Genomic DNA, 26,324 nt, shown 5'->3' with positions numbered 1-26,324 from the left:
AGCTGGAATTTGCTCTGCGTTTCACTCTTCCTAATTTCCTCCACCCTCAGGGAGCAGCAGTTGCAAGGAGCATCCCTGTTTTCCTGGCACGCTGACGTATGGAAAAGTTCTGCTAGTTATTGTAGTTGGGAATCTCAGTCTCGCTGGTGGTGCCAGACAGCAATCTTTTGAGTGCAGGAGGATCAACAAGTCAACTTGAGTTTGCTTAGACACCGCGCCAGTCTTGAGTTGCTGATTTGAGTAGAGACTGTGAGCTCTGGCTTGCTGGAGAACTTTCACATCTTTATCCAGGTTCAGCTATGCAGATCTGGAGAAAGAAAATTCAGGCTGATCAGAAATAGGGATACCTACAGCTCCTCAATTTCCCTTGCTGGGCTAAGACTCTCCGCCAGCCCTTTGGAAAAGTGTTTTTGTGTTGATTCAGTGTTGGCAGCCAGGAAATCTGAGCAGATGTATCTGTCCTTTGAGCTCAATGGGGTCTTCCTTTTTTTTTTGACAGATAAATGTCTCATTGAAAAGGTATGAGGGAGAGAAGGCTCAGGAAGAAATAAGCCAAAATACTGTCTCGTAACAGAAACAAATAAAAAACCTGGACAATAGAATCTGCTCTCTGGGTAAAACACCTACCTGTATCTTCAGGTCCAAACTCTGGGGTGCGGAGCTGTGATGTCCCCATCCCAGAGACCTTTGGATTTCAGTGGCAGAGGAAACTTAAGTTTTCAGGCTTTCTGTATAATGGTCTAATGTACCCCACAGCGTCTTCTGCAAATATGGCAAGAGCTTTGTAAGCAACATAACGATGCTTTCATGCCAGGGGTATTTTTGAGGGTTGCCATGTTGGCTGGCACATCTGTTTCTAGCAAACCCTACATCTTAGCTTAAGGGACAAACTCTGAGCTTGTCTATGGTGGCAGATGATACCTACATGGGAATGTTTAATGTATCCTGTACACAAATTGTGTATCAGCAAAAGATACAGAAAATATTTAGAAACACACTTCCCAAATCTGGTTGGGTTTTTTTCCCATTCAAACTGCAGTCACACATACCATTTTATTTAACTGCACTGTATTCTACTGTTTTGTGATTATTATTGGTAAGATTCATCCTCCTCCATGAAATCAATTTTTAGAATTAATTTTCCAGAACAGATTTCTGTGTGCATGAATCTGCAGATGTGTTTCTGCTGGAATAGACAACATTTTCTCTGAAGACTGAAGCCTTTGGGGTCTGAAAGTCATACATACACACACACACAAAAACCAACTCAACCTTTTTGTATCATTATAACAACTAAAATTTGGAAATGTTTTGAGCTGGGATTTCCTCAATGTATGTTCTCTAATATACGTGGAAGATGATACTATAGGAAAGACAAGGTTATTGCACACCTTGAAAGTGCACAGTGTAGTCAGGTTGCTCAAAGGCGTAGATCTGCCAGTATTCTGACCGATATCATCAGGCATGCTCAGATATCATCACCTGTTTCACTACAATGACAGATTTTATAGTCTGTGGGCAATGGATAAAAATCATCATTCAGAAAAAAAACACGCTAAATTAATTACATTCTTTCTTTGTATTTGGTTATTTCCTAGATATTTTACAGGACCAGCATGGCTGTATTAACTTGATGCCCATCAGAAACCAGGGGGAACCACATCAAAATGTAAGTTAAAAAATGAAAATATATTTCTTTCCTTTTTAAGGTTGATTGTAAAAAAACCTTGTCCGTACACACATGCTACATTTATAAAAATAATTCCTAACACCCTCTAAAAAAGTCTAATCATAATATCTCAAATATGTGGCCAATATATATAGGATTACTTAGCAGCAGTGAGTTAAGCATATTGCTGGCAAAGAACTCCAGGACACAATGATATAAATTCACAGAAACAGCGCTTGCTAATGCAGTAAATGACGGCAGCTGCTCTAACTGCTGAACTAAAAGGGAGCTCTATCCAAGAATAATGAATATTTCCCATTGCATTTCAGAAGCGCATGCTTTGCACATGTGCACTTGGGTCATAACTCAGTCAGCCTTATGTATCCCTCCGTTTACTGCGTGGTAACACTTAGATGAACTAGTTAAAGGTCCAAAGTTAATTGTGCACATAGCCGGTGTGAGAATTCCAGCAGGCCCTCGGTGCAGTCGTGGGCCATGTACCTCCCGTCAGTGCAGAGCCCCGGCGATGCCGAGCTCACCACAACCCATGGCAGGCAATGGCAATCTGGAAACTGCCAGTCCAAGAAAGCCATTCGGTTTCTTATTGCAGCCCGTTAACAATCTGCCCGTTTGTGCCGGTGGTTTTTGTGCTGTGACTACCTTTCCAACAGGAACTGGACTGAGATCACTGGCTTATTCCAGTCTAGCCACTGAAAGGCTGCCTGTTTATTAAAACCATGCTCCCTGTGAAATGCATCTTTGTCTATGAAATGGCATGGCCATTACATAATAAGTTTGTGATTTATGGTCGTCAGATAGTGTGTTTGCAGTAGGCAAAGCAGTAGGCCTTGAGGGATCAGGATTAGTTAACCCAAGGCTGTTCATCTCCTGGTGCTTTCATGCTTGCTCTCACTTTGTTGAAACATAATAATTGATGGGACTTAGCTTCTTGAAGATCCAACAGCACTATTTCTACCATTGGATGAGGCAAACCCAAACTAACAGCTATAGCATAAAACTTATAAGAAGCATCTGAAGCACCTGGACACATCTCAGGGTGATGTGGAGAGCTACCTGGATTGTCTCTAGAGCTTGGGTGTCAGTAGTGGTCTAGTTGTGGTAGGATGGAGCACCATGAACATTGATTTACCCAACCGAAGAGTGCTTGAGGCTGTGGTTTCACAAACATTTTTCTCTGTGGCAGTTTTGGCTCTGGCAGGTCACGCTGCCACCACCCAGGGCTGTTCGCAGCGGTCCCTACACTGGGGTCTTTGTTCTGTGCGGAGGGGTGGCAGGAGCACGGGAGCGGGCAGCAGCGAGCCAGGGCGGGCATGGCCTGTGACGCTGGCTCCGCGTCCTGGAGAAACGTCCGCGTAACCACAACCCGAGGGGCGGGATGAATAAGCTTACGTGGAGCTCTGTGACTAAATCATTCTAGAAAACAGGCCATAGGTTCTTTTGAAAATGTTATCCATTGCTAGAAGGGACTAGATGTCTTAAAGAAAAAGCAAAAGGCCATCTAGTCTACTCCTTTAAGTGCATAGTGTTTTGTATAAAAGAAATCACCAGCACAATTGCTGTGAACTTTCTCAGCAAGTAATCGATGGCCATAAAGATTACACTGCCCTCTCTAAAGTGGTCCCTGGTGTTAATCTAATCAGTGCCAAGTACAGTAGCTGGAGATCTGTGCCAAGAACATCCCTCTTCTTTTACCTGGGTTAAGCCTATTGCCTGGATGCAAAAGTAATGTTTCATAAGCATTGAAGCTGAAGCAAAATATGAAAAAGTGGTTGTTTGCTACAGAGAGTTAGGAAAGAAGTCTGTTGTGTCTGTTGTATCAGTTTATCTGAAAATGTTGGCAGTGAAGTGTTCCTTGTGTGTTGTCAAAGGGTGTGTGCGATGTCTGAGAGCAGCAAATGAAGCTAAATTCCTGTGAGTAAATTATCCACCATGAATTACTCAACAGCTCCATACCAGTCAAGTTACAGATATCAGTATACATTGGCATGCACGGTACCGGTGTGGTATCAGCTGATGTTGTTAAGGTTTGATGCAATAAATTGCCTAAATGACTCCGTGTACCATTACATGGTCAATGTGCAAAACCCCCTCTGTGTCCCGCAGATGCACAAACAGCCCCATGCATTATGTCTGAAAAACATTTGTTTGCAAGTTTGCCCTTAAGTGATGTGACACAAAAACTTTGACTCTTCTCCTAAATCCTGGAAATTAGGTATGGAAAAAAGCAAAGACCTCCTGCTTCCTACAATGCATTTGGCAAAGGCAGGTGACACTGATACTTATTTGCCTTTTTGCAACACTAAATCTGCTGTTCATCACAGTCCCTGAGACAAGAAGGTTGTTTGTCCGCCTGGCTGACCTAACTCCAGGAACGCACCAGAAAGCGTGTCTTGGACAGGTATGGCCATGGTAGTTATCCTGGCTGGCCTTGAACAGGATCAGCAATGTCAGGAATTACTCCACAAGCTCCTTTTTACCACAAAAAAACCCCAAGCCAAACTGTTGACAGAGAGATTCCAAAGCCTTTGTAATGCCTGCAGCCAAGCGTGCCCCACGCTGTGATCTCATCAGATGTCATGTGCTAACTCGGTACTTCATGGAGGGCTTTTGTAGTCTGTATGGGAGGCAATGCACAAGTGGCATACTTGCCTCTGAGTCTGGCTTAAACTCAGTATTAGTGGATGCTCTAAGTGCCAACTCCAGTAGCAGTCTTGCTATCAACCTCTTCTGTTGCTGATGCTGTTTTTTCCATCATTTTTGCAAAAAGTGCATGTGATATTGTAATTAATGACTACACTACTTGTGGTAGTAGAACCAGAAAAGTGCTGCGAGGTGGATCTCACATCAACTGTACAGGACAGGTGTGCAGTCAGGAAACAGAGGGACATGGTGTTCCCTGGTTTTGGCTGGGGGTATGGGAAGTGTGAGCTGGAAGGGGCAAAGAGCATGAGAGAAGAAAGCAGGAGCAACAGGCACGTCCTGAAGCTGTGGTGAAGACAGAATGACTGATTCTCACTGTAGAAAATGTGTGTGATGGAAGCAAAGCGCATCAGTGATTAGAAAATAAGCAAAAACAGAATCTGAGAAATTACCCTTTTCCAGGCTACAGAGCCAAGTTCAGATTCTTTCAGGAACTGATCCCATTGACATTGATGAGAGCAGAAAATACCTGCTCACACTGAAGTGTGTGATTTCCATTGCTGAATTACAGCTTTATGCACTCAAACATATGGTCCATGTCCCCCTGACCTCACCAGGAACACGGTTGCACAGGTTCTGTCATAGCTGGCTTGTCCTATGGGGTTGGCAGGACTTCCAGATTTGGGATAGAAAATTTCTGCTCCCTGACCTCACCTTTTTGCAGCCTTTGTGGTACATACAGAAGGGCGTCCTTTCCCAGTGCTCACAGCACACCAGTGAAATTATCTTTAATGTAGCAAAGAGCAGAGTGGCCCTTTAGACTTTGGTTTGTCTGCATTAGTTTTCATGGATAAAGCATCACCTTTTGCCAGCAGGTGGGATGCACAGACCTGCAGAGCTTGTGCATTCGTTGCTTACATGGGTTTGCATCCTATTGTATGAACTTGGCTAAACAGCAGCATTTTAGATTTAGCTTAACTGTCAGTAACACCTTTAACTCAAATCTTTTACAACAGAGTGAGGTGCAGCTCCACCCATTAGCACCATAGAAATTGTTGAAACAGAAGACATAAATAACTGAACAAGCTAAATAAGTGAAGAACTGTACTTAGCTGTTAAAAAATAGCATAATTACTTCAAACTTTATTAATATTTTGCTCTAATTTTCATAGACCTCGATCTGTACAGGTTCATATATGCACACACATGCATAGATTTACGTATATATGTGTGTGTAAATATACATGTACACATGTGTGCCTTCCATATCTATATACACATGTATGTTTGCCTGGAACATGCGTGAAACGTCAGCGTGGTTTTAGAATGTTCTCTAAGATGTTTTGGAGTTCATATGTCATTATTGATGATTTATTGATATTACAGAAGTGCCTACAGAACCTAACCAAAACAGGGGTCAGGTTTTGTTAAGCAGTCTTCAGATGGTTCCTGCTTTGATGCATATGTTTTAGAAAGGAGAAGAGAAAGAAAAATGTAAGAACGACAAAGCAGACTAATGGTTTAACTGGAAATAAATTCTGGTGTCCTGACTAATACCTCTCGATTCTCCCTGGCTTCATGTGTTGCAGTGTGATGAATTATGGATCATCAGCAGAGTTTGAATGATTAAATGTTATCCCAGATTGCTCCATCTTGCAGGGCTCCAAGCACTTGATGGCAGCCTCCAAAAACTCCTCCTGCTCTGCTGGATTTCAGAGTGCTGATGCTGAATTTACTCTGCTCGTGCCGCGATCAGGTCTGGCTCGGACTGTGCTTTGCCCTCGGTGCTCAGTCCAAGGTCCCTCTGAAGTTCCAAAGATGTGAGTTGTGTTTTATTCCCACTATTCCTCATTTTCACATGCTTGTTCACATCCAGGTTCCGGAAGAGGTTTCAAGAGGAAGTGCCAGAATCTTATTAGGGAAAGATTGTTGTGCTTTTGCTCCCCGAGGAGGCCTGGCAAGGTTATAAAGACAGCAGCAGAAGGCTGAGAGGTGGAGGAAGCAGACAAGATGGAAAAGTTCATAGGAAGAAGGAAAAGTGTAAAAGAGGTACAGTGCATGGGAACGTAAAGAGAAAGGAAATGACTGGTGAGGGAGAATGGGAGTCTTCTCTGGTTCGCAGTCTTACGATATCACTGTCTGCATTTGTCACATCATTTAGCAGCGACCTGCAAACGATTATTTTTATTGCACTTATGCTTTTCATCACTTCTTGATGATTTACGATGAAAACTTGAAAGAGTTCACAGCTTCATTTTTTTTTTTTTTAATATACTTGTTGTTGTTCTGTATCTCGAGCGTTTTGTATACGCAAAACTCTCGCCAGCACAGCTAAATCAGTTTAGATTGATTTTGATATGTTAATGTACAGTCCTTCACCTACAGACACCCAAGTCCCCATCACCATCTGGGGGACACACTTGGGTTGGTGCAGTCATTTTCAATAGCTCGTTTCTGTCCATAATAAATGCTCAAAGTGGTGAAGCTTTTGCTGGCAGACAGGTTTGCACAATGTGAGAAAGATAAAGATGAGGGAAGGGGGAGAAAGTGGAATTTCACAGGCAATACTTGCATGTGCTAAATAAAAAATGCGGGGAGGATTTATTTCCCTACCTCAGTTCCCTTTACAGTTCACCTTTAAAGGAAAATATTTTTAACGCACATCTATTAAATGTGCTCATGTTCAGTTATGATTGTTGTTTAATGAACAGGATATTCATTTTAAGCATGTTGAGCTCACAGAAACAGCTGGAAAAATATTATAAACATTCATTATACACAAGAAAAAAGCATGTATGTGTATGTCTTTATGTGTATGTGCACATGTGTATTAAACACCACTCAGCACATTGTCTGGGAGGACAAGGACATGGATGACACACGTGCATGATGGATTTAAAAGAACAGAATAAGAGGTGGAAATAAATCCAAAGGTGAAAGAGAAACAGAATAGAAAATATGGAACAAACTCAGAGCAAGTTAAGCTAAAAACTGGCTGCATTCCATATTAATTAATTCAGATTTCCAGATTAAGACAAACTAATTTTGTTATTTCTCTTTTTTTTTTTTTTTTGTTCTTTCATTGAAAACAGATACAGCTCAGTTCAAGGAGATGTTTAAACATGTGCTTAACTTTAAGCGTATAAGTAATCCCAGTGAAGCCGTTTTACTGAGTATTCAGAAAAACCACAATTAATGAAGACATTCACTGTAGTTAAAAAGATCAACAAGTTCTAGGTTAGTGGAAAGAGGAAAATAACTATTACATTTGTATATATTTAAGTGTATCTGTGAAGAAGAGGAAGCTTGTAGTAATACATATGAGTGAGAAGCTTGACACTGCCAAAGAATAATAAGGGAAACATAAGGAGAACAAGCAGATCTGTATCCACCAAATGATATCAATCATTTTTTAGTATATTAAGAAGAAAACTGCAACAATACTAGTCTTTCTCACCAGCTTAAGATAGTAGTACAAGAAGATAAAAGGAATAGGACTGGCTTTATTTAAAAAAAAATCCATAAAATGAATATAGTGATCATTAAATGTTTTCCTTTTCAATGGTAAATTTAATAAGTTTCCTTTCCAACAGGAGCTTATTAAACACAAACTAGTGAAAAAAGAGTGCAATGCATACAATAAATATCGACGAGGTATCAGCTTCCAGAAACACAAAGTGGCAAATGCCACCTGTGATTATACGAAAAGGAAACTGCCAAATAGGGATGTACAAGGTGTATTTTTCTGCATTTCCCTAGAACAATATAGTGAAGATTAAGGTGGATTCTGAATTGCTGCAAATTTTGAAATCAGAGAATAGGTGTTCTGACATACGTGCTGTAGTATGAGTAAGAATCCATTGAGGAAACCCTATAGAATACATTATATAGGGAGGAGAAGTAAGGGATAATTGGACACACACTTATGTCTAACTTTCAGTTCTCAAAACCTGACTATGTGAAGTGGCTTAGTACTTAAATATGCTGAGCTTCCTATGTCCTAACATGTATTTTTAAACAAGTACGTTAAACATGTGTTTCTTTATGCCTCACTTTGCAAAGCTGAGGTGCAAACTGGGTCCTTTTGCTGCACCATCAGCAGCTCAGCTGTAAATTTTATCTTGGATGAGCCAAATGCCATCTCCTGTATGAATCTATAAGATTAAACATTAAATAGTTAAACAGATCACCTTAGACCTGAACCAATGCAAGCTCAGTAATGAGAAACCATGTGGCAATGTGTGTCATGGTGAAATAGATGCTGGGGTCTCATTTCTTTTGTTCCCTCTTTTGCTGCAGCACTAATTGTATCTATTATTTTATTGAAAAATCATATACCAGAAAAACTAGTTGTCTATGAAGCACTTGCTGATGGCCCATGGAGAACTGATTAACAAACAGTATTTTTTACATATATACACCGTATTACTTTATTGCCTCAATAGCTTCTTATTTTAAAGGAACTGTCCTTATTCTGACAACAGGACACTGAAAGGAGGTTTTGTTACAGTTCTTTTAGATCCTGATTAGCAGGATTCTTCCTGGAAATAAAAAACTCCTTGAGCCCCAGAGATCATCATTTGTAATGAATAAACATGCCATGCTCGAGCTCATGTGGAATGTTAAACCTGAGAACAATACTGGACTGGTCTTTATGTATTAGAGCAGGCAGCTACCAAGAGAAAATAATATAGTTGCTCTTTCTTTTTCTCAACTGCACCATCACTTATTCGTGCTACTGATCATTACATGGAGATCCTTGATTCTCCTTCACTTGCAAGCTTCAGTGAAGCTGAAGGTATTAACACTTGGTCAGACCTTCGGAAGATGTTTTTCTCCTTTGTGTTAAAAGGGAGATGAGTGAGCCAAAAGCTGACGGTATCTTTATTATTTGGTCCTTCTCAAAATCTGACAGTCTAAACAGGGAATAATTAGTGTTTCTCAACTCCTTGCTCACTTCCTGGAACGAAACAGTATTGGTTTATAAGCTGTTGAAATGTAAAAGTATTCTATCAAGACATCAGAAAAATCGGGATCAGATTGTGTAGGTAGAGCTATATAAGATGGATGTTATTGGTTTAATTGCGTGAATTAAGGTTTCCAAATAGGCTTCTGTTATCTTCTGGAGAAAGAAAAGCAAAAATACTATTTCAAGGAGATAAATTCAAAGGTGCAACAGGACAGAAAGTAAATATTGTCATTTTTTTAGTGACACCTTCATCAATTATACAAATTTAGGTTCAGAAGATAATGTCTTTATAATTAGAGCTTTTTCTTTGTATCTGCATGGCTAGACTGGCTCTAAATTGTGAGATAAATTAAATGGCTCCCAAAAAAGCTCACACCAAGTCGATCCTCAGTTTTTGTTCAGAACCTACTGTCTGTCAAAATCTCACAGGAGTTAAAAAACCACAAGTAACCCAAAAATTCAGTGTAAGACTTACAGTTGGCTGTTTGAGCCTCTAATTGCCCAGTGTCCTTGGCAGGAACAAACACGGAGCCATATCATTTGATATCTTGAACCGTAACCTGCAATAACCCATACTCTTTAATCCTTCATATAGCTGTTGCTATGTCATCACAATCTATTTTAAAATGGTATTCTTTAGTACTAATCTCATTCCTAATCATTCATATTAATGTTAGCATTAGAGTGAATTAGGGCATTATTTGCCTAATATGTGCCATATGTGACACTTAAGTACTTGTAAGTAATTGCGTATCAGAGAAGATAGAATTAAATGTGAATGGCACATACAGTATGAAAAATGGAAGAGACCAATATCAAACTTTTAATAGAAATACCTTCAGCAAAACTTTCCCACAGGCAACAGAACTCTGATATTTTTAGCTGGTTGAGGCCAATGTATGTTAAGAATAGCATTTGCTGCAGTGGGAAAATACACAATTTCTATTACGGGGCAGTCAGAATAACAACATACTGGTGATACAGTGGTATAAAATATGTAATTATCTAGCATGCAAAAGAATAAATCACATAAACTGTTTACAGTAGGAATTGGGAAAGGACAATGACACATTGTTGTCTTCTTTCTGTAGGAAGGATAAAGTTTGGCTTATAAAATTGTAAAATCTAATTCATGGTGTTTATGTGATGCTTCCTGCAAGAAGACCGATAAGATTTTTTTATTTCTAATAAATTAGGTTAGATATTAGCTTGGTTAAAATGGCAGATAGAACTGGATAAAATTAGAAGGATGTTAGCTTGGATAACATCTTGTGTTTCTTCACATTGTACCATTAATCTAAAATTACGCAGAATAGTCCTTCTTTCCCATGCAGCTGCAGATGACCGCAATTTTGCTTCTAGAACTGCTACTGAACTGTAATTGATAGGGTGCAAAATTCATAACCACACCAGAAATGAAGTCAGACTCTTTGGGAGCTATGTATGGGATGATTATTCTTATTACAGAGCTACTAGTCCATCGTATTAATAATTATTAATAATGCAGACAACAAAGGGACTGTGTGTCCTCCTCTACCATCATATATAGAAATAGTTTTAATTGATAAGCCCCGTCTGTTCTGTGTGCTATTATTGTATCACTATAAGTTGTAAAAATAGGGTGAAATCAATATTTTTTTATCTGTTCTCCTTGGTAGCAAAGAAAGACCTAAGCTTCAGGATTAGTGGGCAGATATGAGGAGGATTTCTTTCATTGTGATACAAATCTGTATTAATTGATTTTTCTTGATGTGGATTAATTGCAGCTCTTTATTAGGAATAATATCACAAATAAACTATAGGCAAGTATAGATTGCTAAGCCTAGATTTCAACTGAATGAGGCTAATCAATATCTAAGTCTGTAATTCAAAGCAATTCATTAAGGCCTCAGGAAAAGCTAAATGATATATGTGAGAAATGTCTCATCTGGAGCCTTAAAGGAGTTTCTCCCTAAACAGAATAAATACATTTGTAATATATAATTATTGCAGATTAAGCTTGCTCAAATGCTTTTCTTTTGCCAGCTATTACACTGAGGCTATGGAGGAAAAATCTCTGCAGCTCAGGCTGTGGTAGCAACATCCTGATGGACCAGAGCCCTTCTCCGTGTTGACCATCGGGCTTTCAGCTCTGGAGAGAAGGACAGCTGCAATGTGCATGGCAACACCTCCTGGTTCTGTTCACCTTTTTGGTAATGAAAGTGTTCATGGTCTCATTTTAAGGAGGTCTAATGTGTGAAGGGGCTGGAGCACAAGTGTGATGGAAGTGACTGAGGGACCTGGGGGGTTCAGCCTGGAGAACAGGAGGTGAGGGGAGACCTTCTGATCTCTGAACTGCCTGAAAGAAGCCTGGAGTGAGGGAGAGGTTGGTCACTTATCCCAAGGAACAAGCAATGGGGTGAGAGGAAATGTCCTCAAGTTGTGCCAGGAGAGGTTCAGGTTGGATATTCTTCATCCAAAGGGTTGTTAGGCATTGGAACAGGCTGCCCCGGGCAGTGGTGGAGTAATCATCCCTGGAGGGGTTTAAAAGACACTGAGATGAGGTTCTTGGGGACATGGTTTAGTGACAGTGTTGGGTTAATGGTTGGACTCAATGATCTTGAAGGTCTCTTCCAATCAAAATTATTCTATTATAGGTCATTAAGAATTTCCCTTGGCTACTTTATTAATATATGTTGCGTGATTTCAGATAGACAGTAATTAGACAGTAGATCATACATGACTTGAGGTTGAAGTTAGCCAGCAGTTACAAAAAAAACATGAGAGTTAGTGCTTCTTCATGTACACCCTCACAACATATACAGCAACATCTCTATTACTATTGTGTAGACAACATTTTCAGTATCTACAACATCTTTGACTCTGTTGAGTCTCTGATTGGGCTGGTGCATCATTCTTGCTCTCGGTCCAGTGAAATGTACAGTTCACGTTCTGATCTTAAGCATCCATTTAAATACATGAGCAAACATTATTAAAATTGCTGCTAATAACTGTCCTTCAGGAAAATATTTTAGTGACTTGTAGTGAGTGTGTATGGTGCAAGGTGAATTTCAGGGTTCTGTGACTTAAGGGCTTTCAGAATAGAAACTTGTATCATAAAAGAAGGGAAGTGGCTGTAGCACTTGATTAATATGATTGCTGTAATACTTGAGGCAGATTATAGGTTTAGAAGCACTAAGTGTAAAACCTGGGATAAAACACTTAAGTCAGTGCAACAACAACACACAAAAAAAATCAATTCAAAATAATGTCGTAGTAAGTATATTTTGAAAATACTCTTAAATATTAGCACAGGATCTTCCTGGACGTGTGTGGAGAAGATAAAAACAGACTTCAACCCTATACGAATAGTAGTTCTGATTGATTCAAATTTTAGCACTTACCAAATTCATCAACTTCTCTGAAGTTGCAAAGCAGATGCATTTGCCTTAGTAGTTTCGCAAGTGCTGCACTTAGCAAAAAGTTTCCTTTTGTTGCTTAAGAAATTTGGGATTAGAGCTAGAAATCCCGAATTCTTTGTGCAAGTCCCAGCTTTCAGTGGTGCTGCAACAGGAATAAAAGCAAACAATATCAGCCTGGAAAACCATGAGCACGACTTTTTCTACAGTGGAACAAGTTGGGCAAAACATTCTGTGAGTTCTCTGAGGTGCATATATTGTTAACAAATGCTGTTATTGCTCTAAGCTTTGTCCTCCTTTTTCTTTGCCTAGGCTAGTATCTCTGCTCTCGATACCACCTTGACTTCCCATGTTGGAGCCTGTATTTTCCTCCAGTGGAGATAACAGAGTTTGACTCTCACTGTGAAGATACCATAGGCTATTAATTCATGTGCAGTGGAGATAAGCTAACCAGGTATTTAACTTGGTTAAATGACTTGGCTTTGACTTCAGGTTCCCATATACACTAGTTTGTTCTTGTCCTCGTATGAAGTATTGTTTTGACAACTGAATTACCTAATTCAAAGTAGCTAATACCTGAACTAGCTAACCGCTTCTTGCAGCAAAGACTTAGCATGACTTGGGACTGATTTTCTGCATGCTATGGTTCCTTTACATTACTGAATGGGAAATATTTATACTAAGTATATTTAATTACTATAAAAATGATGCCCTACCTAATTACACCATGGAAGACGTCAGAGGACAGAAATTTCTTGGTTTTTCTCACGCGTTTATGTGTCTTAGACCCTTTCTCTATTCCATACTGCTTCCATGGCAGCATCATAAACCAAACCCTAAATGTGAAGATGTGTGGAAAAGGTAGGGCATAAATGCATCTAGGATAGGCTGCTCTTGCATTTGACAGCTAACAAAGCCAGGAGAATAAACATCATAATAAGTTGGTGTGCCCTCTATCTGGCTTAGATTATCTGGAGACCATCTGAATAAACTCTCAACTGAAACAGGAAGCCCTGGGACTAGATCTTTCACCTTCCTTTGATTGTCATTTTCCAATTGTTTTCATTTTTCAGTGACGCCAGCACACTTGTTCATTGATGTTCCATTTTGGCCTTGACTGTGCCAGATCCACCCAGAGAAGTCAGAAGCCAAGAACAAACTGGGTCTAAATTAAGAGTGGGCTTTGCTTGAGGCATCCTTGTACGTAAGGTCCTCAAGTAAGATGCAGACAATGCTGAAATTTTGTATAAGTGATGTTAAGACACGGTGCTCCAAGTTCATCAGGCTTCTTGAATAGCTGGAAATAGCACGTGTGCACATGCACATATACTCAAAATCAAGGCCACCAACAACAGAAAGATAAGCGTGAAATTCAGCAAAATATGTCCATATTGCTCATAAAGTCCTTGTCATCTGACTGAAACTCATTATTCTTTGGGAAAAACAGAGGGAGTTGAGATGAGTATTAAGAAGGCTGGACTTTCTTAATCTTACATGTGGCCTGTCCATTTTATGCTTGGGACTGGTTGGCAAGGCAAACAAACCAATGTCCATGCATATATTTTTCTTGTGCAAAAGATTTCAGTTGTGCAGGAGTTGTCAGTTTGGCACTCATGATTAACATTAAAGTTTAGAGGGGAAGGGCTGTTCTGGAATGGTCAAAGAGAGAAAGTCATCCATGTATTTGCATTTTAGTGCTATTAGTGGTGCCGCATTCAGAGCAGCTCTCTGGTCTGAGGACAGATTTGCAGGGTAACTACATTTTTGTAGGTTTCCTCTGAAACAGAAACAAAACAGAAAAAGAAGCACCAAACCACAATTTTAAAAATAGGATGTTTTAAGATGCCTCCTGAAAGTCACAGGCTGTCCTTATATCGTTCAATTTTTTGAATTCTTCAGGAGTGAGAACAGACTTGGTTGTCAACAGAGTGCTGTTCACAGAAACTAGGCAGGAAAATGAAAGAAGGCTCGCTATTGTTCGGCGATGTGGTGTAGGCTGCAAGAATGCGTTGGGAATGCAGCGCCTGCACGTCAGGCAGAGAGAGGAGTCTTTGTGTGAAAACACTGAAGCAGAATGTCAATCATATAAATAACTACTATCTCTTCTTTTTTAATCTGGATCATTGCTATCACACTTCTTCAATTGGTGTCCATAAGGATGCTTATCAATTTCCTGGAACATTCTGGTGTCTAATTGAAGCTGTCCAGATGCCACGTGCAGTGGAGATGACCGACCGTGGAGTGGGAAACGGTGTTGGAATTATCATACCTCTCATGTGCCCTCTGCTTTGTACCACTTTCTGACATAGAACTGATCGTAATTTATGGATAGGTAACATACAACCACCCTGGTCCGGTGTCACTTCGAAGCAGCATTGTTTTCCCTAAAATGCCCTTATCATAGTCCAGAAGAACGTGCATGATTTGAAATATTCATAATTGAAAAAGGAAAATGTTGGCTGATAGACAGGAAAGCTACACACTTATGCAAATGTGAAAAACATGCTTTATCTCACAATGGTTGACATTGTGTCAGGGTGCAATGATGTAAGAGCACTGTTATGAAACTCCTCAAAATGCTGAACAAAATAGAGGCAACATGCCAGAAGAAGGGCGCATTCGTGATTAAAATAATTTTACTCTTTAAGCAAATTAATATTTGAAAGAGAAACTTACAGAGCTGGGAATAACGTACCTGTTATGAACTGTATTAAATTGACCTCCTCTGAAGTCTCGCTTCTCAGAGGTTGGTCTTACTTTGTGATGCTTAAGCCCTCGTCTCACAAACACATCTTCTTATCCTAGAATCATAGAATGGTTTGGCTTGGAAGGGACCTCCAAAGCTCATTTAGTCCATTTCCCCTGCAGGGACACATTGAACTAGATCAGGTTGTTCAATGCCCCATCCAGCCTGGCCTTGAGTGTCTCCAGGGATTACTATGCTTCCTGATGTGTTAAATGAATAATCTAGGGAGCAAGGAGTAGATCGGGAAAGCTCTTAAGTCACGCTTTCTTAGGCTGCCAGCATACTCCATTCCATTTTATCCTGAGTATTGACAAGCAAGAGAATTTGACGAGAGGACTTCAGATTTCCTCTTCCTCAGGTATAACTTTTGCAAACTCTTTAAGTCAGTATTCCTGGTGTTACCACCAGGACAAGCTGCCCCAGGTGCCACCACCTCACCTCTAAACATTTGCCAGCAAAGGAATGAACTGAGCCAGGCAACTAACCCATGTTAAATCCACGTGATCTTCTACCAAATTAGTTTTGACCCCACACAGTTTTTTTTGGGGTGGCAGATGACAATCTAGCTGCACAATTCTATTAACAAGAGAGAAGGCAGCACGGATTAGACTTCTGATTCACATCTCCCTCCTCTGTTGCACCCCTCAGCCACCAGCCCTGTTTTCCATGCTACACCTCATGCTTGAGAAGAAGACCTTAAAGAGAATCTTAAGAATATGGATTTGAGGGCAAATCATGTTACTTCACCACCCTATGCCACAGTTCATTCGGAATAGTGAATAAACTACAGGCCATATAAAAATCTCAGTTTTTTTAAGTCAATGTAGCCCTCTTCAGCTCTGTAGGGCTGTGCTGATTTTCACCAGCTGAAGAGTTATTTCACTACCTCAGATTTCTCCTTCATTTTTATAGAAACTGTAGCTGCACAGCACTTAATAACAGCACATTATGATGTTAAGAGTTTTCCATAATTCAGTTCAGGAATTCAAAGTACACATAATCATTTGTACTTACTGCTTAAATGCTTTACAGAAAATCATCTTGATTGTAGAGGCAAATCATATTTGTGTGCAAAAACATTGTTTATTTGGCCAAAAATAGCAATTGCCAAAGTGACCGGAACACAGAAATGTACAGGATGGATGTACCATTGTGAATGGCCAATAACTGAAGAAAGCCATGTATTGTTTCATAAAATTTTAAAATGTTTTTCAGACTAACCCATAAACAATATTCAGTCTTATTCTAGAGGGTAAAAATCTTCTGAGAAAGATTTTACATCTGTTCTGTTTTGGTTACAAAAATAATAATTTATTTTTTCCCCATTAAAACACAATTCAGACTATATTTTAATATGAAATCCTGCAGAATGTTACTGAAAAAATGTTGTTACAGTTCCTTGGGGAAGAGGGAAGGGTTGTTTCTTTTGCATTTGTCTTGTGTTATGAGGGCGTAAAAGGGAAAATCTCTTCTAATAGCGATGGTTTAGTCAAAAGCTGTTTAAAAAGAAATACGATTTGACCGCGATAGTGGCCAATTCTTGATTTAGATTTTTTAGCTTTTATTAGCACTGTACAAAGCAAACACTCCAGTTGGGGTTCCAAACTACAACTACCAAAAATCTCTGATGACTAATGCTTCCTGGCTGGACTTCATGCTGGCTTGAAAAGAACAAGACTACTTTTTGTCTAAGCCTGTACTAATGTTATATAAAAGGATGTGAAAAAGGTTGTGTAGGTCCATCCACAAACATCCATCTTTTGCATATGCTTGTGGTGTTTTGGCTACCGGCTTTGGGAAGAGTCAGTCTAATGTTTAATTAAATAATTTAGCTTTATTCAAAGCATGCTTATTTTTTTTCCCTGTCTCCCTAGCTGACAGTAGTTTTCGTGCAGAGATTTGCTGCAGTCCCACAAGAAGAATGAATAATGTTTCCTATTTTGACCACAGAGTGATCCGATCATGCACGCTGTCAGTGGACGTTGCTACTGACTGGCTTCCAGGGAGAAAAAACATCCGTCGTCTGCTCCGTCCCAGGCACGAGGCCATGAGGCTGCAGGGTGTCTGATGGTGGGGAGAGCACACGGTGGTGAGTTGGGATTCCCGGATTCTTTCCTTGCCTTGGTACCGAGTCATGCTGCGGCTCTGGATGAGTTAGGTAGCCATTCATTAAAATGAGGTTGATCATACCCACATCTCCAAAACATTATGAAGGTCATTTATGTGTATTTAGGAGGCTCTTTGACCCTCAAATGAAACTGTCAAATAACCACAAATCAAAAATAACAGCTCAAAGTAGTTGCAGGACTGAACAAATGTCTTGTTTTCTGGAGGAATCCTGGCCCATCAACCCATAGATTCAGAAGCATCACATAAACTCCTCAGGAAATACAGACAGAGGAAGATCTACATGAAAATCCTCTTTTCACTCTGAAGAAGGTGCTCTGTCTTCTGACTTCTGCTCCCTCCCTTCAACAAAATAAGGACCTGATCTAACTACTTAATTCCTGCTAGCACCCACCCTCATGCCTTGTTCCTCCCTCGCTCTTCATTAACCCCTACAATTTGTATTTCCATTCGACAGCAACTGGGAATGTAATACTCTCAAGTGCACTGCCAGCAATACTCGCAGCCATTTGCTGGCCTCAGCTGCTGGTATGGTCCAGCTCCCCCAGTTACTTTTTCCACACTGGGGAAAGTCTGGGACGGGCAGGAGGCTCCAGCAACACCCAGGGTTTGCGAGAAGGCTGGAAGGATTTGGCTGGGTCAGAGTTTCCCCCACATCTAAATTGGTCTCAATGTTGTGTGATTAAACTCTTCCTCCTCCCTGCCACAATACCCTCCCACAGATGCTCTCAAATACAGAATTATTACCCACTGTCCTATGGGTGATTGCACTTTGTGACAAACTAGCTGGCCAGAAGAGCTCAACTTCCAGTTGGGCACATTGTAGTTACCAGATTTTTAGATGTGTTAGGCATTATACATTTATTTGCCAGATACTATCTTGAAAAGTTTGGTTCTAGCAGCCAGAAAGACAAAACGTTATGAGAGGAATAAATAACTGCAGAAAGAACTTGTTCAAAAAATCAACATCCTGTCCAAAGGTCCGATTCCTATGGGCACTTCAAAACCCTGTGAAAAGTCATTGGTGCTTAAAGAAACTTTTTTCCTAACATTCATATCAATTTTACCTAGCTATTTTTCTTTATTTTAGTCTGTCCTTTGTTTGTTATTTGTACATCAAATATCTTGATCAAAAGAGGTAATCTTTGATCTTTTTTCACTGAGTGGTTTTGTGGTTATCTCCATTCTTATACTTCCTTCTTGATTCTCCATCAATTTGCGTTCCCTCCTTGCGTTGGACTTTTCCTTAGACAGCTTATTTTCAAAGCAGAGAGACTTATCAGGGTCGTATTAGCCTGACACATGTTAAATTTCTGCTTCTTCAGGCTGTATGGCTTGGGCAGGGCTGCCCCAAGGCTCAGCAGGAGGAACACCCTACGGACAGTTGTGACTGCTGGGAATCGAGACAGCGACTCAGCCTCGTGGGACCTGACAGCACTGCCTCTAAACCGCAGATCTCCTGGGTAAGCGAAACCTTTGGGCGTTAGTCCCAGGATATCTTAATCCTTTTGCACCCCAGAACACAGTAAGGATGCTATAGCGGAGGGTTATGCTACATCTGATACAGCTGTGTAGTGCGTACACATTTCTTGACACAAAGAGGTTGCTGTAAAATGAGCGCTCTGTTCTAAAATGTTCCTGGCAAATTGTCGTGAACATGGGAAAGAAACAAGAGTGTTGAGAGCTTTGAGTATCTTTGAAATATTTAGATATTATGTACGGTGACGCCTGTAATTCAACATTTGCTGTGGTAAACACAGCAGAAGTGACTGTAGCATAATGTTATTCCATATTCTAAGCCAGATTCTTGAGGTTTGTTTTATTTATATCACATGCGGCTGGGAGAAATAATTCTAGGAAGGCTCATGCCATCTATTTTCTTTTCAAGTTGCCAAGATATCCTAGAGAAATCAATGGCTGGGGACACTTCTGGGTGGCTAAAGATTTCTTTTTAACCTCTCAGTGTGCCAAAATCAGGAACAATTATTAATCTGTCCTGAAACTGCCAATACAACCTGCTAGCAACAGATGGTGTGAATGAAAAGCCAGAAGTGGCCATTTTTAATATTCAATAGATTAAAAAAAAAAGCATAGTTCTTTAATCTTATCTAACCTCTTGTGACCGAGGGCCCAAGGTATTGACTTAAAGACAATACCAATAGCTTTGATTTGAACCTGGATCAACCAAGGAACTGGATCTTTTGAGATACTTTGTACCTCTAAAGGATGCTGTTTTTCTGGTCTCTGTTGACCTCGGTGGGAGATGGGCACTAAAGGTTGTTCTTCAACAGCTTAACAGATCAGATCCATCAGAGCACCCAGTGCTGCAGGTACCATGGGGCTGCACTCCGGGGGTTCTTGTTTAGGTCTGAACTTGTACGGCAGTTAAGAACCAACTCCTGTCGATGCCTAGGGATGGAAAAGTATTACATTACGAGATATTATCTCAGTTACAAAATCAGGAAGTATTGCCAGCCGTCGTTTGGATACAGCTGGCACAAACACACATGCACACACACAGAGAACAAAACAAAAATCCCAAACTGCAAGCCTGCTTTATTTTTCAATTAGTTAAGGATCGTGGAAACCTGAGCCTTGCAGTCTACGGTGATGCGATGCTTCTAGTGAGACTGGGTTTTGCCCCATGTGCCGCTGCTTGGGAGGGCAGACTGTCAGCAGCAGGAACACAGAATTTCACAACTTCCCAACCATCAATTCAAACTCACCTATGGGAGAGGCCGTCTCTGAATTTCAGGTTGGGGATTGCTCATTATATTCTGTCATATCTCCGCAGCCCAGATTTATTTGTGAGAAACAAAGCAGGGGGGAGCCAAAACCACAAGAGCAGCTTGTTTTTAAAAGCAGTGCTATTAATATTAACATGGTGCAGGTGAGAAATAGCCTGAAGGTTTTGCACAAATAATTTCCCAGGTCAGGTATCCCATCGCTATGTATTTGCCAAGCAAGCGCAGCAGATGTGGACAGACAACAAACTTCACATGCACAACTCTGGGACAGACAAAACCTCCTGCAAACCGAGGGCTGCAATTTGAGAAGCCGTTACTTTCTCTATTTTTAAAGCCTTTATTGATACTTGTCTGCACAGACCCCCGTATCCTGGCAGGCCAGCAGCTCCTCACCCACAAATCCCAGTTCTGCTCCAGGTCTCCCTCCTGCCGTTGTTCTGCTCTCCTCGAGCGCGGCCCCTCTGTCCCTTTCCGCCTACGTGTCCACACACAGAAACCACTGACCACGGTCAGGCGGTCCCCTGGCGATACAGCATGTGGGAAAGCTCTTCCAGGGTGACCGGCGGCCTTTCAAGAGCTCGGGCAAGAGAGTAAAGGCCGATGCGCCATGGGAGAGCACGGGAAGGACATTGAAGTTTCCTGATGAAGGAAAAATGAGCTCTCCCCTGTGGGTTTTTCTCTGGAGGCTACAAGAGTGAGATTTCTGAATGGGAGGAGTAGAATTTAAAAAAAAAAAAGCTAGAAGGATGTAACTTTAATCTAGCGCATTATCATAGTGATGCTTGGTACTGCTGTGAAACAGAAGATGCTGGGAGAAAGATGCAGTTAAATATCAAATCCTTTCGGACAGCAAAATTTAGCCATGCCCAACACAGTGAGACAAACACCTAGTGAATGAGGGTATAGCGAAATAACCACTGAAGCGTTACGCCAGCCAAAGCTGTTGCTGAAAGCGGCAGCCCCAGCATCCCTGTCCGAGGACATTCATTCCTGCTGCTCTCAGGGACGGTCCTGCAGGGACCAGGACAGGGCACAGAACCAGCCATGGACACGAATCGTTTTCAGGGAGAGCACCAGTTTACGCTCATCAGCTGGTAATTAACAGGTGAATGAGCAACTAGAGATGTGGAGGGAGGTTGTGGAGCAGCGGGGAGGAGTGACAGGACTGTGCATTTTGTTGGCATTGTGGGTTTCTGCTGGAATGAAGCATCTGTGTAACCGTGGCCTGGGAGGTCTCATCTAATGGTCTGAGTAGAAATCAGTATTCTTCATTGCTGCTTATGGATGAGATTAGTTTCTTAGCTTTGGATGGGTCTTGCACCTGGAACATATTCACTGGTCTGAAAACGGGGTTGTGAAGTGATTATTTGGGTCTATAACGTTTTCTTTTGTCTTTTTGATAACTTCGTTTATGACAAAAAGATACTAAAATGTCTACCTGTGAAAGCAACTTTCTACCAGATTCTGCGATGCGTTCCTAAATGTTCTGTCCTGTAGACTACCCCAGTAGTTCTAGATACCCAGCGTATTTCTTGCCATGCAGGACTTAGAGAATTGAGGGACGTTCAGCGCTGAGAACTCTTCCACTCTATGATGATTACAGAAACATCTGTTCTCAGTAACCCTCTGCAGATCATCTGTAAAACTTCAGTGTTTAATAGTCCCAAACATTTCCCATTTTTGACAGGCACAAGTCTGAACAGTCTGAATTTCAGACGAGTTTCCCTCACAAACCACTTTCCTTACATAGACCCAAAATGCCTTTGTATCAACGTTTTACAAATTCTCATGGAGTGCAGCATTCAACTCTGCGTGGTCGGACTCCCTATCTGAACTTGGAGTTTCGTGGTGTTTCAGATTTCATGGTCTGAAATTTATGATTCTTCTTGGATTCCTAACCTATAGTGAGACAACCAGGCTATTACATGAAAGTGGTGCTGAATGCGAAACACACCGCACTATCAACATCTCTTTCATGAAGACGTTTCATTTTGGAGTTCCATAGTAAAGAGCACATGCGATGATGTCTACAGAATTTCTTACAATCAGGACATGTTTTTTCTCATGATCGTGCTGCAAGTCTCTTTATCTCCCTGGCTTCTAATAGAATTTCCACCCTATCACCAGTGAATCGGATTATATATCTCTGAATGTGTCCACAAAAGACAGGTTTCCTTAATGTGAAGATATTCGGTAACCATGCAGAAAATAGCATCAGCGCTTCTGTGAGTGATAAGTACAACCAGCTCTTGCAATCACGAGGCAATTCAGAAAATTAAATCAGGAGTCAAAGACTTGGTATGAGAGTGCTCAGATCTTTGTAGAAGTGGGACTAGGATTGTCTTCCTTTTTTCACTTTATGTGCATTACAGTCCTCATTCATATTTCTCTCACGTGTGGTGGAAAACTGTTAGCTGTTAGGCTTCATAACATCACCGCAAATACCCCAGATCTCTGTTCTGTCTGCTAGACCTCACTTAAAAGCTCTTTTTGTTTGTTTCTTCACAGAGAAGCAAGCTTTCCATTCAATATTAACATTCTAAATGAGGAAAGTCCTGAACGAAGTGAGGCCTTAGAGCTCAAGGGGAACATCTCCAGAGGAAGGAGGAATCTCGCACGGATGCAGGTGCTGCTCCACCTTTCCCATCCCCAGTTCTGCTGCAAAAATGAGCAGCCAGTGCCACTAAATATCTCTCACTGCAACACAGCACGGGACCCAATCCTGGAAATGAGCTTGGACCAGCTTGGGCGCAAGTAATTCTAATATGAGCTTAGCAGAGATGGAAAGCACTTGAAACAAGGGCTGATGACTTATGAGCACTATGGGAGGAAACCAGCACACTACAAGCAAACTTTTCTGCTGCAGGTTTGTTTTTTGTATTTTTATTTAAATCACGTTTCAGCCCACTATTTGTTAATATTATTTATTTTGTTTGGTTATTGAAAACAACAACAACCAAACAACTTTTTTCTTTTAGTCTTTACATTGAATCATGCAAGTTATGGATTATACAGAATAGCCCACCCCCAGTTTGGAGTAAAAAGAGAGTAAGGTCAACATTTTACAGGACTGTATCCTAAGTGCTGCTAGACTGCCTGACATCACATGGACTAAAGAAAAGTCTGCAATAGCTTAACTTTTTTTTGAATGAGTGCCTGGTGCTGGAAGTTATCTAGAGCCATTGACAAAAAAGGCATCTGAGGACACCGAGCATTATCCAGGCAATATTCAGTGTCTTCCAAGATTCAATGCCTTGGCAGGCAGCAGATTTTTTAGATGGGAGGAGATGTAGATTTTTTAGCATCAAAAAAAGGAAAGGTAAAGAGTTCATCCCAGCTCTAGGTGGTATTTTAAAGCTAGCACGGTTAAGGCATGCCCAGTGCTGTTGCCAGCAGCTTGCAAACCTTATGCTTTTGACTTCTCCTGTCCAAAAGGACCAGCTCAGAGTTGGAGTTGGCATTTAGCATGAGTGTAGAAAACTTCAAGCTAAGACCTCATTTGTTTCATCATCAGACCATTCGTATTTTCTACATAGCTTGAAAACAAACCCTTCCATACTTTGGCTCATATGAACTGCTCTGTAGTCCTCTTGATCCGGGTGAGTGATGACTCAAATCAGTTGATGATCTGTTCTGCCATTTGTAATTCTGAAATTTAACCTTTTTGCAACAAAATCACAAAGAAACAAGCCATTTGTGGCAATTCCTGTAATCAAAGACTATAAACAAACAGGAGTATATATAAAAGTATCCACAATATGATCATATACATATATATATATTTATAAAAATTTCAGCAGCTCGCTTACCAGATTCGTAAAACTGGTGATGAGATGACAGATGAGAAATACAAAACTTTCAAGTTGGAGACATTTTTCTGTTTATGGTTCATATGACTTTATGTGGAAAAAAAAACAAATTTGTATGAAAATGGAGAAAGTTGGGTCACTCTTGATTCACCCTCCTCAACAAAATCTACGTGTATATATGCCTGTACACATATAGAAGTGATATAGATAGATGATAGATAGATAGATAGATAGATAGATAGATAGATAGATAGATAGATAGATAGATAGATAAAAGATACAAAGAAAGAACATTATGGAAGAAAAATTATATGTATGACTGATGAATCTAATGACCATTAGCACTAAACTCCATCATGTCTTGGAGGATTCAGATAGAGCTAATCCTAAATAAAAATAAATCTACTTTTTCTTGGAACTTTAAACCAACTTTGTTATTTTCTCTACTATGTTGCTTTGAAAATTACAGGATGTTTTCACTGGTCTGCCTTCAATGGAGTTTAATTGCCGTTTAAGTGATGCAATTTATTACACACTCGATTAATTTGAACTTTTCTGGTAGAATAACAGAAAAAATGGCGTGTGATATTCTGGAATTATTTTATTATGTATGTATTGAAGCAAAGGAATAATTTCAATCCCAAGCACTGAGCTGGTGGAAATTGTCTTAGCTGCAGGAGGTAAAACTAAAGATAATGTTAAACCTTCATTTATAAAACAGAATCTTCTGCACACACAAATCCACATTTGCATGTGTAATATAAGTTGATTCTTGCTCGGGTAATATTGTGCCAGCGTGAGGATGCAAAAACACTGGGTCACTTGTTAAAATGGTGCATACACGTACCTTGCAAATTCTGTTTGATCTGCTGTGTATAAATGTGTGAATCTGAACACAGAGCGGCAAACAACTTCAGATCGTGAGATGGAGGTAGAGAAGCAAACCACAATAACCAAATATCTCCTTCTTAATCTTTTTTTAAACTCCCAAAGGTCTGAGACAGTTTTGGATTTATCACACCCCTTTCTATAGTGACAAAACATTTTAATGGCAATTCATATATGTAGAATGACATCCCTATTTCTCCTTATCAGCAAGATGTTTACCCACTCTTTTTTATACATTGTTAATACACTAAAATTGTGGAGACTTACAGAATATTTCTCACAGAATTAAGGTTAGGCCTGCCCTAATTGTAGCATACAAACTGGTTACTTTATATTTTGCAGTTTATGAGAAAAATGTTCACGAGCAACATCCAGCCCATTGCAGATCCAAGTGCAGCCCAAATCCTGCTCTGAAAGCTACTGGTGCTATGGTCAGTAAATATGCTCTATTGCCAAGAAAATAGACAATTGTTTCTTGCTGCTGCATAATATTCAGGAAATACACTTGGCAACTGGAAGAATTCAGTTGGTTCTGCTGCAGTAACAGACTGGTGTAGACTCAGACTTTCCATTAGATAGAAAAGCATTGTCCTGTAGTTGAAAAACTTCATTTTTAATGAGTAGTGAACGAGTACAGTGGCTGGGTAGTAAGCCCTATCACGTAAGCACTCATCTGGAAAAATCCGCTATATTCCTACTGGGAAAACCTCTGCCATTAGGCTGCTGTCTGACTAAAGGCAGATTCCTGACTTCTCCTTGTATGTAAAGTGAGAATAATGGTATTTACTGTCCTTTGTGGGATGCTTGTTTATTTACTACAGCAATATGTATTACTGTAAGTATTAATAAGCCTGACAGAAAAATTACTTCTTTAGTTTTTATCAGTGAAATATGGTCAGTCATCCAACAATTTGCTGCCTTGGCATACCCTCCACTCACTATAATGACAGATAAACCGAGAGTATATCTCAAGAAATATATGGTTAGAAACAATGCTTTTATGTTTTCCATATTTTGTTATTTTTGCCTCAAATCACAGCTCAGTTCAGCATGATCTGACATGGCTGAAATACCGAAACCTCCACTCCTCCGAAGCAGTGTTTATTATAGAAACCCACAAACTTAACCTAACCTAGAGCAGCTTTTCCAGCAGTGATATAATTACAGTAGTTATTGTTGCAATAAACCAGATGTTCCTGAACTGGAATGAAAGCACTTCCCCCCACATTACATTTGTTACGTTGCCTCTTTTCAAGTTTCACATCAGCTGTTCAGAAAACTCTGTCTCGGTTGAGTGTCACTTACAGATT

The 26,324-nt window shown here is 40.3% G+C and overlaps 1 long non-coding RNA gene across 1 annotated transcript in view; it reads left to right on the top strand.

Moving 5' to 3' along the window:
• LOC139827983 (uncharacterized) overlaps nucleotides 1-25,488 on the top strand; it is a 31,255-nt gene extending 5,767 nt beyond the window's left edge. Inside the window, exons 2-11 of the long non-coding RNA XR_011739131.1 lie at nucleotides 1,599-1,669; nucleotides 5,990-6,086; nucleotides 6,207-6,379; nucleotides 11,325-11,491; nucleotides 13,010-13,151; nucleotides 17,394-17,532; nucleotides 18,896-19,033; nucleotides 22,826-22,943; nucleotides 23,026-23,183; nucleotides 25,357-25,488. This is a non-coding gene — a long non-coding RNA (uncharacterized lncRNA). The remainder of the gene's footprint in view (nucleotides 1-1,598; nucleotides 1,670-5,989; nucleotides 6,087-6,206; nucleotides 6,380-11,324; nucleotides 11,492-13,009; nucleotides 13,152-17,393; nucleotides 17,533-18,895; nucleotides 19,034-22,825; nucleotides 22,944-23,025; nucleotides 23,184-25,356) is intronic.
• The last annotated feature ends 836 nt before the right edge of the window (nucleotides 25,489-26,324 follow it).

Source organism: Patagioenas fasciata, chromosome 5 (assembly GCF_037038585.1).
Source record: "Patagioenas fasciata isolate bPatFas1 chromosome 5, bPatFas1.hap1, whole genome shotgun sequence".
NCBI classification, from domain to species: domain Eukaryota; kingdom Metazoa; phylum Chordata; class Aves; order Columbiformes; family Columbidae; genus Patagioenas; species Patagioenas fasciata.
The sequence above is the reverse complement of the archived record's forward strand: the minus strand, read 5'-3'. Positions and strand labels throughout refer to the sequence as shown.